The sequence below is a fragment of the Canis lupus genome, chromosome 27 (assembly GCF_003254725.2).
Source record: "Canis lupus dingo isolate Sandy chromosome 27, ASM325472v2, whole genome shotgun sequence".
Classification (NCBI taxonomy): Eukaryota; Metazoa; Chordata; class Mammalia; order Carnivora; family Canidae; genus Canis; species Canis lupus.
The window spans coordinates 43,214,650-43,229,973 of NC_064269.1; the positions used below are offsets into that span (position 1 = coordinate 43,214,650).

At 39.0% G+C, this 15,324-nt stretch overlaps 1 protein-coding gene and 1 pseudogene across 4 annotated transcripts in view; both read right to left on the bottom strand.

Annotated features, from left to right (window-relative positions):
* RAD52 (RAD52 homolog, DNA repair protein) overlaps positions 1-15,324 on the bottom strand; it is a 117,395-nt gene that overhangs the window by 64,256 nt on the left and 37,815 nt on the right. The gene's annotated exons all lie outside the window — the stretch shown is intronic.
* LOC112669002 (WD repeat-containing protein 31-like) lies at positions 8,368-10,471 on the bottom strand (annotated as a pseudogene).

The following is a 15,324-nucleotide window of genomic DNA, read 5'->3' on the forward strand; positions in this document are numbered from 1 at the left end:
TGCATTGGGCTCCGTGCTCAGCAGGAAGTCTGTTTGAAGATTCTTTCCTTCTGCCCCTCCCCAACTTGTGTGTGCACACACACCTGCATATGCTGTCTCTCTCTCAAATTAATGAATCTTAAAAAAAGAAGCCAAAGGTTTTGTTTTTTTTTTTCATTAATAAACACAAGGATTCACTGAGGGATATGCTATCTGTTCTACAAAATGTACTGATCATTGGCCTTTGAGAGAAATGTCCAAATCAGTCTAAACAAAGTTGTTAAACTAAATTTATTTTTTTATTAAATTAATTTTCATATTGCCACTATGTTAAGTTGACCTCTTTTTGGGCAAAAACAGGTTTTCCCATCTTTTCCATTGTTTCCTACAAATGATTCCTGAAAGGATTAAATATAGTTGCTTTGAAAAGTAGGATTGAGCAAATTCTGAGTAAAAGTTTCTCATCAATCTCTTTTTTGAAGATATTAGCACATTAGGGGTACCTGGCTGGCTCAGTTGGTAGAGCATTCAGCTTTTGATCTTGGGGTCATGAGTTCAAACCCCAGGTTGGGAGTAGAGGCTACTTAAAAAATAAAAGGAAAAAAGAAAAAATATTAGTGCATTTTAGCACAATGTGAACTACATAGATTACTAGTTTTTACCTACATGCCCCAATTTTTAAATATTTGATATTTTGGATAGACATCTACAGAAAATGTATCATATACACCTTTTTTTTTAATAATTTTTATTTATTTATGATAGTCACACACAGAGAGAGAGAGAGAGGCAGAGACACAGGCTCCATGCACCGGGAGCCCGACGTGGGATTCGATCCCGGGTCTCCAGGATCGCGCCCTGGGCCAAAGGCAGGTGCCAAACCGCTGCGCCACCCAGGGATCCCCATATACACCTTTGCTTTCTTTACAGAAGATTGGTACACCTAATTTAACATTTTCTTGATGTCTCAGGGTCTGTATTATTAACAACTATTATTAGTATGTATTGTTATATATATATTTTAAAGATTTTATTTATTTATTCATGAGAAACACAGAGAGAGAAAGAGGCAGAGACATAGGCAGAGGGAGGAGAAGCAGGCTCCATGTAGGGAGCCCAATGTGGGACTCGATCGCGGGACTCCAGGATCACACCCTGAGCCGAAGGCAGACACTCTAAACCACTGAGCCACCCAGGCATACCTTAACCAAAATTTTTCCTGAAATTCTTATAGTTTGGCCTATTAGGAATGGTGGTTGACAAAGATAATTAGCTGTTGGATTAAAATAACAACTGGAGGGGTGATGTTGATCTTGGGGTTGTAAATTTGAGTTCCATGTTGTATGTAGGGATTACTTAAAAAATAAAATATTTTAAAAAAATGACAAAGAATAGCAACAATGTAGGAACTATGAAACATAGAGATTTAGAGAGGCAGTTGGGAGCGGGCATTAGGAGGAAGTGGTTGCAAATGGTAATTTAAAGTAACATTTAGGAGTAGGTGACTCATGAGATAAGGTGGTATCTGAAGAAAGTGAACTAGTAACTGAGTTTGGATAGGGTATCATAGCAATTTTAATGTTATATTAACTACTTTTCTCATCGATAATCAAAGCCAGGCATATTCCTTGCTGAGACTTTGGGTTATTCATATATATATATATATATATATATATATATATATATATATGGCTGTATCGAACTACTCTCATCCTATGAAAATATAATTATATGAAGTTACTCAAGCAGAGACATATAATCCATATGTATACATTCATAAATTACAGGATACAAAAGACATTGTGAGGAGAGGCATGATATTTTTTTAATAAGGCATAGTTATGAAGGCAGAAAAATGGCCTCTCCCTCTAGTGTGAGACTCTTTAACTAAGATAAAAACTAATAAGTAGGACTTAGAATCCTACACTTATTGGAAAAAAAAAAAAAAAAAGAATCCTACACTTGTGGGGGCCAGTACGACACTTAATAGAGGAAAGTAGAAAGCAGTGTTTAGAATAGGTTATTAAGTTCACTTTTAATTATAGTTAGCCAAGATTAGGTCAGAGCCACAAAGGTGAATAAACCTGAGAAAGCCTGTGGATGAGATTTTAATTTTTTTTAAAGTACTATTTTTATTATATTATATTAGTTTATTTAAACATACTATTGATGGTTATAAATAAATATGGAGGTCACCTGGCTGGCTCAGTCAGTAGAGCATGTGACTCGTTTTTGTTTTTTTTAAGATTTTATTTATTTACTCATGAGAGACAGAGAGAGAGAGACAGAGACAGAGACAGAGACACAGGTAGAGGGAGAAGCAGGCTCCATGCAGGGAGCCCAACGCGGGACTCAATCCCGGGTCTCCAGGATCAGGCCCTAGGCCGAAGGCTGCACTAAACTGCTGAGCCACCCAGGCTGCCCATATGAGACTCTTGATCTCGGGTCATGGATTCGAGCCTCACATTGGGTGTAGGGATTACTAAAAAAAAATAAACTTTAAAAATTTATGGAAAAATAATCACATCTGCTAGTCTTTTCTGTGAAATTTGTGGGAAAGTTTCAAAGTATAATGCCTAGCAGGAGCATCTTATAACTAGTACCCTCTATCTAATTGTATTAATTATTTTGGGAAGCAATTTGATAACATATTAAAAAGCCAAAAAATGCTTTTTTTTCAATACTCTCATTTTGGAAATAAATACAAAGGAATTAATCATAAAATATGGAAGTAATATACATAAAACTTGGTACATGGGATCCCTGGGTGGCGCAGCGGTTTGGCGCCTGCCTTTGGCCCAGGGTGCGATCCTGGAGACCCGGGATCGAATCCCACGTCGGGCTCCTGGTGCATGGAGCCTGCTTCCCCTTCTGCCTATATCTCTGCCTCTCTCTCTCTCTCTGCGTGACTATCATAAATAAATTTAAATAAATAAATAAATAAATAAATAAATAAATAAATAAATAAATAAAACTTGGTACACATAAAGCTTGAAGCAACCCAAATGTCCAAATCTTATTTGCTCATTCATTTATTCTTTAAGCAATTTTTTTCTAAGTACCAACTATGTTCCAAGCACTAGGGGTAAAACAGGGACTAAAAAGAAAGTTCCTCTCCTCACAGAAATTACATTTCAGAGGAGATAGAAAATAAACAAAGAAGGGACACCTGGGTGGCTCTGTCAGTTAAGCATCCACCTTTGGCTCAGGTCATGATCTCAGGGTCCTGGAATGGAGCTAGTACTGGGCTCCCTGCACAGAGAGGAGTCTGCTTCTCCTCTCTTTCTGCCGCTCATGCTGTGTACTCTGTCTCAAAGAAATAAAATAAAATAAAATAAAATAAAATAAAATAAAATAAATCATAAAAAAAGAAAATAAACAAGGATGACTGGGTGGCTCAATGGTTAAGCGTCTGCCTTTGGCTCAGGGTGTGATCCTGGGGTCTGGGATCGAGTTCCATGTCAGGCTCCCTGCATGGAGCCTGCTTCTCTCTATGCCTGTGTCTCTGCCTCTCTCTCTCTGTGTCTCTCATGAATAAATAAATAAAATCTTAAAAGAAAGGAAAATAAACAAACATTATATATATATATATATATATATATATATATATATATATATATATACTATTTAAGTATATCGGATGGAGAAAAATGAAACAATAAGGGGGACACAGAATAGATGAAAAGATGGCTGTTCACTTGTTTGCTTGTTTGTGTTTTTTTTTGTTGTTGTTGTTGTTTTTTTATTGTCCCTGCATGTAGAGAGCTGGCTGTTCTGTATAGGGAATCAGGGAGGCTTCAGGGATGGTGACATCTGAGATCTGAAGGAAGTGAGGAAACAAGCCTTGAAGGTATCTGGCAGAAGATGTGCCCATCAGAAGGAGCAAGTCTTGAAGCAAAAGCATGCTTGGCATTATTGAGAAATAGCAAAGAACTCAGTGCAACTGGAGCAGAATGAACTAGAAGGAGAGTAGTGGATTAAGGTCAAAGAGAGAGGACCAAATTGTATAGGAATGATAGGCCTTATAAGAATTTGGATTTTACTATCAATAAGGCTGGAAGCCATTGGAGTATTTTGAGTACAAAGGTGATATAATATGATCTAAGTTTTAAAAGGATGGTGAAGAGGGGGAAAGAAAGTACAGAGAGCAGTCAGGGAACTATTTAAATAATCCTAACAAGAAACCACAGTGGGTTGGGTCACGGTGGTGATAATAGGGTGATGAATGAGGTTGGATTCTGAAAGTAGATTAAATGTGACGGACAAGAGAAAGGAATTTAGGAGGATGCCAGCCTTTGGTCTAAGTAGCTGGAAGGATGGAGTTGCCTCTAATGAGATGGGGAAGAGGTGGGGAGAATGGATTTGGGGGTAGAAAGCAGAAGTTTGTTTTTGATCATGTAAGATTTCAGACGCCATGTAGACAGCTGTAACAGCAGGTTGATGCCTCACTCCTACCCCCCTTTGGCTATACCACCATTGTGCACTTAGGACAGCCTGACCCACTGCCTGCACCTCCATTTCTTGGCCAGGGGGCTTTCTCAGACTAAGACATTCTTGAAAAACACAACACAGCACAACTCAATACAGAACAATACAATACACAGACTTCCTCTTTAATAAGAGAAAGGCACACGTGGAGAAATCTCTTTGCCCTTCCTTGCTCCCTGCTTTCTGCTTTAGAATATATTTGTTTGGAAATATGATGATTGGTGGTATTGCAATCATCAGAGAAATTCCAAGGGAATGGAAGAGAAGCCAAGCTCTGGCATTGTAGAAATAAACCAATTTTAGCAACCACTTATCTCCAGGGTGCCTGCAATGTGAGAGAAACAAACTCTTTGTATTTAAGCCACTGTAAATCAGGTATTTTCTTACTTAACAGTTGAAAGCATTCCTAACTGATGCATAATGATCGTAAATATAATCTAGCTAATGTGATCAAGTACTAGTCTAAGCACTTTACATGTATTGTCTCATTTAATCCTTATAATAACTTTGTGAGATAGTTACTATGATTTCTTTTTTTTTTTTTTTTAATTTTTATTTATTTATGATAGTCACAGAGAGAGAGAGAGGCAGAGACACAGGCAGAGGGAGAAGCAGGCTCCATGCACCGGGAGCCCGACGTGGGATTCGATCCCGGGTCTCCAGGATCGCGCCCTGGGCCAAAGGCAGGCGCCAAACCGCTGTGCCACCCAGGGATCCCGTTACTATGATTTCTTTAAAAGATGTATTCATTTATTTTAGGGAGAAAGAGAGAGAGAATGAGTGCACATGCATACAGGAATGGGAAGGGCAGAGGGAGAAGGAGAGAGAAAGAATCTCAAGCAGACTCCCCGCTGAATATGAAGCCTCATGGGGTGCTCCATCTCACCACCCCGAGATCATGACCTGAGCTGAAATCAAGAGTCAGAGGCTTAGCTGATTGTGCCACTCAGGCGGTGAAGTAGTTACTATTATTATCTCCACTTCAGATAAGGATATTGAAGCATGGAGAATTAAGGCATAATGTGAACCCAGGCAGTCTGATTCCAGAGCCCTTGCCCAAAACTACTCTGCTATACTACCTTCTAGTACTTGTGGTTCTATAATCTGACATAAAACTATAACCATAAACGTTACTGTGGCAAGTTTTTTTTTATACTTACAATATGGACATTTATCAAGTATAAAAAGCTTCAAATATAAAGGGTAAAGTTAGATCTGCAGCCAAATAGTGACTCAAAATTCTCATACTCTTCTCTGCAATTTTGGATTTAAAATGTTCAGTCAGGAAGCATCTGCCTTTGGCTCAGGTCATGATCTTGGGGTCCTGGGACTGAGCCCTACATCCCTGTTCAGCAGGGAGTCTGCTTCTCCCTCTGCCCCTCCCCCTGCTCATGCCGTCTCTCTTTCTCTCTCTCAAATAAATTTTTTTAAAAATCTTTAAAAAATTGGGATCCCTGGGTGGCGCAGCGGTTTGGCGCCTGCCTTTGGCCCAGGGCGCGATCCTGGAGACCCGGGATCGAATCCCACGTCGGGCTCCCGGTGCATGGAGCCTGCTTCTCCCTCTGCCTGTGTCTCTGCGCCTCTCTCTCTCTCTCTGTGACTATCATAAATAAATAAAAATTAAAAAAAAATCTTTAAAAAATTTAAATGCTTTAGGATATACTTAAAGCAAGTTTAGTTATCTTATCATTATGCACATGAAATAGGTAATAAAGGAGGATTTCAAGCTATTCAACCAGCCAGTATGCATCCTTTACCTACAAGTCCCAAACCAGAAGTCACCAGAAGTGAATGATGTCAAATGGAATTTGGGGATAGGAGAAAGATACATAGGAACCTAAGGTTGACCTCACTTTTCCCACTGGCCTCTGATGCATTTCCTCACTCCTGTTTATAGCAGAAATTCTCTAACGAATTGCTAGTTCTCAGGATTCCTGGGTAGCTCTAGTTGAGCATCTGCCTCCTCCTGGAGTCCTGGGATTGAGTCCCACATCAGGCTCCCTGCTTGGAGCCTGCTTTTCCCTCTGCTTGTGTCTCTGCCTCTCTCTCTCTCTCTCTCTCTCTCTCATGAATAAATAAACAAGATCTTTTAAAAAATTTTTAAAAAGAATTGCTAGTTCTCACAACTTACATTGCTACTCCATTTCCATTCTCTCTTGAGCCGATCAAACTTTCAACTTAACCACCTGAATAAACTGTTCTTGTCATCTTGATGTTTACATCACTAATCCAATGTCTATTATATATATATATATATATATTTTTTTTTTTTTAAAGTAAGCTCTAAGCCCAACATGAGGCCTTAACCACATGACCACTGAGCCAGCCAGGTGCCTCCCCCAACATCTATTGTTAATCCTCATCTTATTAATTTATCAGCAGCATATGGCATAGTCCTCAGCCTCTGTGGCTGGTTCTTCAGTTCACTGGTCTCCACGTTGGAAGTTTCAGTGTTTGGACTTCATTTCCACTCATGCCTTTGGTGTTCTCATCTTGGCTCAGTTTCATGCGCTGTGGTGGATTAAAAATCATCTGGCAGTTGAATATCATGCAGTGAGTAACCTCAGGTGATGCCATGTGAAAGAGAATAATTGCCCATTTGAGACAGGCTTAAATTTCCGATTCTCAAAATTGTGAGCTAAAAAAAAAAGTTATTTCAGAGACTAAATTTTAGGTTAACCTCTCTCTTTCTCTCTTTTTTTTAAAGATTTTATTTATTCATTCATGAGAGACAGAGACAGAGAGAGAGACAGAGAGGCAGAGACACAGGCAGAGGGAGAAGTAGGCTTCCTGTGGGGAGCCCAATGTGGGACTCAGTCCCAGGACTCTGGGATCCCAACCTGAGCCAAAGGCAGGTGCTCAACCACTAAGCCACCCAGGCGTCCCAGGTTGGCCTTTCTTGTTGCGATAGATAATCAGAAGAGAGAATCATCTTTTTTGCTGATGACCCACAATTGCCTGAATGCCTCACCTGAATTCCATATTTAATTGCATATCTGACATTTCCACTTGGATATGTCTTATTTGGGATTCTACCAGAAGCAGACTCCAAGATGAGGATTCAGATGCAAGTAGCTTCACCCGGAGGTGATCTCAAGAAACACCAGCAGAGGAGAGGGGAAGTGAGATGAGAGAGAAGGCTGAGAATAATGGGTGTGTTATTAAGCCAATTATCACCGAAGAAAACTGCTTCATGCTATTGGGAAACTCGGAGAATTAATGTAAAACATGTCTCTCATAGTTTTCACACTCAGAGGGCAAGGGAACTGGAACATGCTAACTTGTGTGAGTCACTGGTTGAGGGCTGCTCCTGGGGAAGTGAATTCCCTGAAATCAGCTGTAGGCAGAGGTTTAAGAAAAAAGCCCTCAGGCAAAGAAATGATAATCCTGGGAGTGGGGTGCACACTGAAGTGGGTAAATTGAGGAAATATGAGCAGGACTCTAACAGCATTTGCTAGGACATTAATATTTTAATGATTCCAGGACAATTGTTTATTGTATTGTTCTTGTTGTTACTGTTTAAAGATTTTAAGTAATCTCTATGCCCAATGTGGGTCCCAAATTTACAACCCTGAAATCAAGAGTTGCACATTTCACTGGCTAAGCCTGCCAGGCGCCTCTCCAGAACAATTATTTTGTAGAATGTTCTATATACTGGCTGCTGTGAGATAGTGTTCCATGGTCTCACACTTCTTTGTGACTTGTGAGAAGAAGCACTAACTGTTCTTCTGCTCTGGATTACCTAATCCAAAGATATTTGGATAGTGAACAGCCTTGGAAGCTAATGTCTCCCATCAAGACAGGCTTGTTTATTATTACCATAGTTTAATAAAGTAAATATCTCTCTAAGGCAAAAGTTAGGCATGTTTGCTTGCAGCCCATTATAAAAAATTTGGGCTCCTTGAGTTTAGGATTCCTCTCCCGTAACAACATATATTACGTGCAGGTATTACCTAGCTCTTGTATCATCCTGGAGGAACTGGGGCTTGGGAAACTGGCACAAGAGAATGACTCTGTGATTACTATTATTGCTGTCCAATAGTATAAAGCACCATTCCTCATAATAATATATTTATTTGTTTTCTCTATCCTACAACAAAGACAAAATAATTTCAGAATTACTATTCCATTGATGCCATCAACAAAAAATCTAAGTAATTTTCAAAATATCTTTTCTTTTCTTTTCTTTTCTTTTTTTTTTCAAAATTTCTTTGCTGAGCCTGGGTGGCTCAGCAGTTAAGCACCTCCCTTCAGCCCAGGACATGATCCTGGAGTCCTGGGATCAAGTCCCACATCAGGCTCTGTGCATGGAGCCTGCTTCTCCCTCTACCTGTGTCTCTGCCTCTCTTTCTCTCTGTCTCATGAATAAATAAATAAAAATTTTAAAAATTTCTTTGTAGTTATTAAAATATATATATTTAAACTTTATTTCTGTTCATACGTTAGTATGCTATTTAGAACAATGATATAATGTTAAGTGGAAGAGACAATAGTGGCTTTGTCTTGTTCCTGATTTTAAAGAGAATGATTTTAATGTTTTCCCACTAAACGTAATGTTTGCTATGAGCATTTTTATTTGTTTTTAAATTATTATTTTTTACTTTAAGCATTTTAAAAAATAATTGGTCTTTTTCCTAAGTAGGCTCCACACTGAGCGTGGAGCCCAACATGGGGCTTGGACTCAAAACCCTGAGACCAAGACCTGAGCTGATACCAAGAATTGAATGCTTAACCGACTAAGCCACCCAGGTACCCCCAAAATAGCTTTGTATTAGATTAAATTTCTCCTCTGTAATTGTTTTGCTAAGAGGTTTCTTTGCCTTTGTTTTTGTTTTTGACTTGCCATGGTTGATATTGTTCAGTGAAACATCTTTTGGCCTCACAAGGCTGCCACTTCCCACAGTTCCAGCCCTCAGCTGTGGTCCCCTCTGAGTAGATGAATTCCCCTGCTGAAACTTGCATATCATAAGGAGACAGTGTCACCAACAACCAGGGAAGTCAAAGGTCCTAATCTATTCAGAGACAAGGTGAACAGGCAGGCTCCAGTATACTGGTTCCCAATTGTCACTTTGCAGTCATATGATGAAGTAGCAATGATAGGCATGAAGGCCAACAGGCTTGGTAGAAAGACACAGGATGCAACAATCTGAAAATGCCTCTTATATTCTCATATTCTGTTCCACGTCTGCCTTAGGTTCCACAATGTGGCTTCACAGCCTTCCCTCCAAAGCCATTGCTGCAGGAGATACACTTGTGTTTGTCCTCACTGACCTCAAAGTAAGTCTGAATATGCTGCTTTGCAGGAAATGTATGAGGTATCTGCAGCCCCAACTGTCCCATAATCTGATGGTTTTATCCTTAGAAGTCTGTGGTTCTTAGGGGACCCAGCACAGGTAAGTGAGCAGGTTCCTGGAAATGGAGGCTCTCTCTGTGCACCGTCCCGTCCCAACATCCCACAGAAGCAGGGTGTTGTCCCAAAAGCCAGGGCCCAGGTGTGACACGCCTGGACTCACAGCCAATCCAGTGACCACCGTGGCATTACGGAAAACTGTTGCCTTGGTTGTGAAAGACCACACAAGTTCCACATCATGACCATCCTGTCACAACAGATGCTGAAGAACTGGCTTGATTTGTGAATACAGGCTACCTTAGTGATTTCTTTCATTAATGTCCTCTGAGCCTTTGATCACATTTCCGATTTTCCAGTTTTGGCCACAACTGTCTTATCTTTTCCTCTGGAGACACACAGGTCTGAGTTCAGAGCAGCAACAACAGAGACAGTGTCCACGTGGGCTGGGCTATACTCCCAACAAGCTTTAGTTAGAATTCCCTCTTGTATATTTCCATTGGGCTGTATTCAGAAGTGCTGTGTTTGAGTTTACTTTGCAGTTTACTGCAGAGAAAAGACACAAAACCTTCTGAGAAAGAATTGATTTCAGATGGCACCTGAACAGCAGCATCCCTAGTGGCTGCTGAAAGTTGTGCTCCCCACAGACCAATAGGATTTTCTTGGGGCACCTGGATGACTCAGTTGGTAGAGCATGAGACTCTTGAACTCAGAACTGTGAGTCTGGGTGTAGAGATTGTGAGCCTGGGTGTAGAGATTACTTAAAAAAATATATTTTTTTTAAATAGGATTTTCTTGATGAGCTGCCATACTCAATCTCAACACCTTGTAATGTTTATCCTTTGGAAAATAGTTCAGGCAGCTGCTTTCTAATCTCTGTGATTATGGAGGGCTGGCCAGGGAGGGAGCTGAGGCCAGTAGGACACAGAGTGGAGGGCATCCACAGCTACATACTCCACAGCCTCTCGTGCTTCTTAGGCCCCAGCAGGGAGGTATATTGCTAGGACAGGAGATGTTTTGCTAGAATTTTTTTTTATCAGAAATGTGTATTGGATTTTACCAAATATTATTTTGTGTACCTATTGATAGATTTTTTTCTTTAATATCTTAATGTGGTAAATTACATTAATTTTCAAATATTAAAATATATTTGTACACTTGGGTAAACTCAACCTAGGTATAATACATTATCTTTTAAATATATTGTCATATCTGGTTTGCTACTAACTTATTTTTTTGTACCCTTCTTCATGAGTATTGCTCTATAATTTAATGTTCTTATACTGCCCTTGTAGGGCTTTGGTATTAATATTTTATTAACTTCAGTAAATGAGTGGGACTGGGCATTTTCTCTCTAATTCTGTTTTTTATAAATTCTCTGGAAGAGTTGAAAATAAGTTTAAAATGCTTTGTTCCTTAAATATTTTGTAGAACTGATTTGTAAAAACTTGTGGACTTTTTCTCCTAAATGAAAGAGTTTTTACTACCAATCAAATTTCTTTTTTTTTTTTTCTAAGATTTATTTTATTTATTTATTTGAGAGAGGGAGAGAAAGAGAGAGAGCACAAGCAGAGGTGGAGAGAGAAGCAGGCTCTCTGCTGAACAGGGAGCCCGTTGCCGGGGCAGACACTCAACCGACCGAGCCACCCAGGTACCCCTCAAATTTCTTTGTTATAGAAACAGTCAGGCTTACTATTTCTTCTTCTATCAGCTTTGGAAAGTTACAAACTATGTGTATTTAGATATCTCCACGTGTTCACTAATTTCTTTGATCACCATATTCCTGTCTTTCAGAACTTTTTCTAGGATTATTTTTTTCTGAAGTATCATTTATCCTTCCCTTCAGTGAAGATCAACTAGTAATAAACCCTGTGCTCTTGTTTATTTGAAATGTCTTTATTTTGTCCTTAGTCTTATAAAATAAAATAGTGTTACTTAAGGAGGGCATGTGATGTGATGAACACTGGGTGTTATGCACAACTCATGAATTACTGAGCTCTACCTCTGAAACTAATGATGTACTATATGTTGGCTAATTGAATTTAACTTTAAAAAAATTAAAAAGTAGTGTTACTAGATGACAGTTATTTTATCTCAGCACTTGAAGATATTATCCTGGCTTCTGGCTTCCCTTTTGTGTTAACAAGTCTGCTGTTATTCTAATTACTATGACTTTGTAAATAAGCTGATTTTTTTTTTTTTTTGGTCTGATGTTATGGGTTGAATTGTATCACTCAAAAAGGTATATTAAAGCCTTAAGCCCTAGTACCTAAGAATGTGACCTTACTTTGAGATAGACAATTGAAGATATAATTAGTTAAGATAAGGTCATATTGGATGAGTAGTCCATTAATCCAATATGACTGGTGTCCTTTTAGGAGAGGAAAAGAGATGCAGAGACACAGATGTATGAAGAGATAACACATGTTGATGGAGGCAGAGATTGAGGTTTTGCAGCTGTGATCCAAAGATTGCTAGCAAATCATCAGAAACAAGGAAGGATTTTCTCCTATCAGTTCAGAGGAAGCATGACCTTGTGACACCTTGTTTTTGGACTTCTAGACTTCAAAACTGTGAAACAATAAGTTTCTGTTATATTAAGCCACCTGGTTTGTGGCACTGTGTTACAGCAGCCCTTAGGAAAAGAAATGAAATTAATTTTAAAATATTTTGTCAGGGGACAGGAGAGAAAATGAGTGGAAAATGTCAGAAAGGGTGACAGAACATGAGAGACTCCTAACTCTGGGAAACAAACAAGGGGTAGTGGAAAAGGAGGTGGGCGGGGAGATGGGGTGACTGGGTGACGGGCACTGAGTGGGCCACTGGACAGGCTGAGCACTGGGTGTTATATGTTGGCAAATTGAACTCCAATAAAAAAATATGCAAAAAAATATGTTGTCAAAAAAAAAAAAGGAAGAAAGAAAGAAAAAGTATTGTCTTTTATGTTGTCAGTTTCGCTGGAATTTTCTGGGTTAGATTTTCTTTTTACTTCGTATTCTTAGTGACTTCTGATGTGTGGATTTATGTTTTTTATCAATATGGAAAATCCTCATTCATTATATGGATATAAGCTCACCTCCATTCTCTCTCTCTCTCTTTTTTTTTTTCTCCTCCATTCTCTTGATTCTCCTTCTGGGACTTTAAGTAGATTTTTTTTTTAAGATTTTATTTATTTATTCATGAGAGACACAGAGAGAGGCAGAGACACAGGCAGAGTGAGAAGCAGGCTTCCTGCAGGGGAGCCCAATATGAGACTTGATCCTGGGACTCCAGGATCACACTCTGAGCCAAAGGCAGAAGATCAACTGCTGAGCCACACAGGCATCCCCTCTAAGTAGATTTAAATTAGGGAACTGCCTCATGTCCTTGGCCTGTCATATTTTCATCTCTTTGTGTCTCTGTGCTGCTTTCTAGGTAGAGGTTTGTGGCATAGATGGATAATTGTCATTCCTTAGTCACTTTCTCCATATTCAATTATAAAACTTCTTAATTTTGATGGATCCATGATCATTCACAATAAAAGCTGTATTTCCAGTATTTCCAGTTTGCTTGAGCAAACACTGACTGTGGTATACAAGCAGAAATGGTGTGCACAGTTAAAAATAGGAAAAAAAAAAAAAAAGAAAAGAAATGGTGTGCATAATTTTCACAAAGTTTCCTTTTTGCCTGTTTGTATATCTTATTTGGAGAAATATCTATTCACATTTTGTACCCATTTTTTAAAATGGGGTTGTCTTTTTATCATTGAATTTTAAGAGTTACTTATATATTCTAGATATTATATCAGATATACGGTTTGTAAAATTTTTTCCCATTCTGTGTGCTGTCATTTCACTTTCCTGGTAGTGTCTGAGTTAGTCTACTAGGGCTGCCATAACAAAATACTACAGACTGGATATGACCTAATTTAACCTTTATCACCTCTTATTTTTTTTTTAAAGATTTTATTCATTTATTCATAGAGACAGAGAGAGAGAGGCAGAGACACAGGCAGAGGGAGAAGCAGGCATCATACAGAGAGCCTGACGTGGGTATCGATCCAGGGTCTCCAGGATCACGCCCTGGGCTGCAGGCGGCGCTAAACTGCTGCGCCACCGAGGCTGCCCCCTTTATCACCTTTTATTTATTAATTATTAATTATTAATTATTAATTAATTATTTATTTAAATTTTTATTTATTCAGAGAGAGAGAGAGACTGAGAGGCAGAGACACAGGCAGAGGGAGAAGCAGGCTCCATGCAGGGAGCCCGACGCGCGACTCCATCCTGGGTCTCCAGGATCAGACCCCGGGCTGCAGGCGACGCTAAACCGCTGCACCACCGGGGGTGCCCCTTTATCACCTTTTAAAAGGCCCTGTCTCCAAATACAGCCACATTGTGGGTTAAAGCTTCCACATATAAATATTAGGAGAACACAGTTCTGTCCTAAACAACTCTACCTTCTGGGTACCCAAAATTTATATCTTTTTAAAATGCGAAATACATTCACCCCAATACCAAATTCTTAACCCAGAAGCAGCTCTATGTCAAAAGCCTCATCTAAATATTATCTCAACCAGGTATGGATGAGACTTGAAATATGATTGATATTGAGGCAAAATTCTTCTTTCAGCTTTGAGCCTGTGAAACAGAAATTCTGTGCTTCCAAGATAGAATGGCGAGATAGGCATGCATAGACATTTCCATTTTATTTTTTTCAAGATTTATTTATTTATTTTTATTAGAAAGAGAGAGAGCAAGTGCACACAGGCAGGAAGGTTGGGAGAGGGAGTAGACTCTCTACTGAGCCGGGAGCCCAAATGGGGATTTGGACTCAATCCCAGGGCCCTGGGATCATGACCTTAACCCAAGGCAGATGCTTAACTGACTGAGCCACTCAAGCACCTGCATTTTATTTAAAAAATTTTTTGTGTGTTTATTGTTTTTGTTTTAGAACAATTACTTATTTTTACTTAGGTTGTATGAAATGCAATTGGGAGAAAATACTTTGGAACACAAACCTACAGATTAAATTAGGGACATAGATAAATGCTGCAGACATCAGTAGTTTATTGTTTGTTTAGTCCAAACACATTCAAAATGGAAATTCAAATACTTTTCCATCTGAAACAATTAAACTAGATTCCACTAGCATATAATGCTTAAGACAGATAGTAATAAAGATGATAATCCATTGTCTTCGATAACTGCTAAAGCGAAGATGGTAAAGCCAGTTTGGTTGCCATAGTGTCATAAGGATAGATTACCATCAAAAAAAAAAAAAAATCAGCAAATAACCATAATGGTCAATGAATATTTTTATTCTGGTTCACTGAAAAGGATACAAAATGTTAAAAGTCTGCAGTACTGCAGGTGAACAATCACCATGTAAACTTCTCCATGTGATGTTTTAATGTTTTATTCATGGTATGTAAAAACTGAAGCTGAGTGGCTCTTTACTCTAATTTTCTAATACACTGAACATTTCTCATTACTTTTGGTGCCAGAACAGTTTTCATGGGTGGCAAGGCA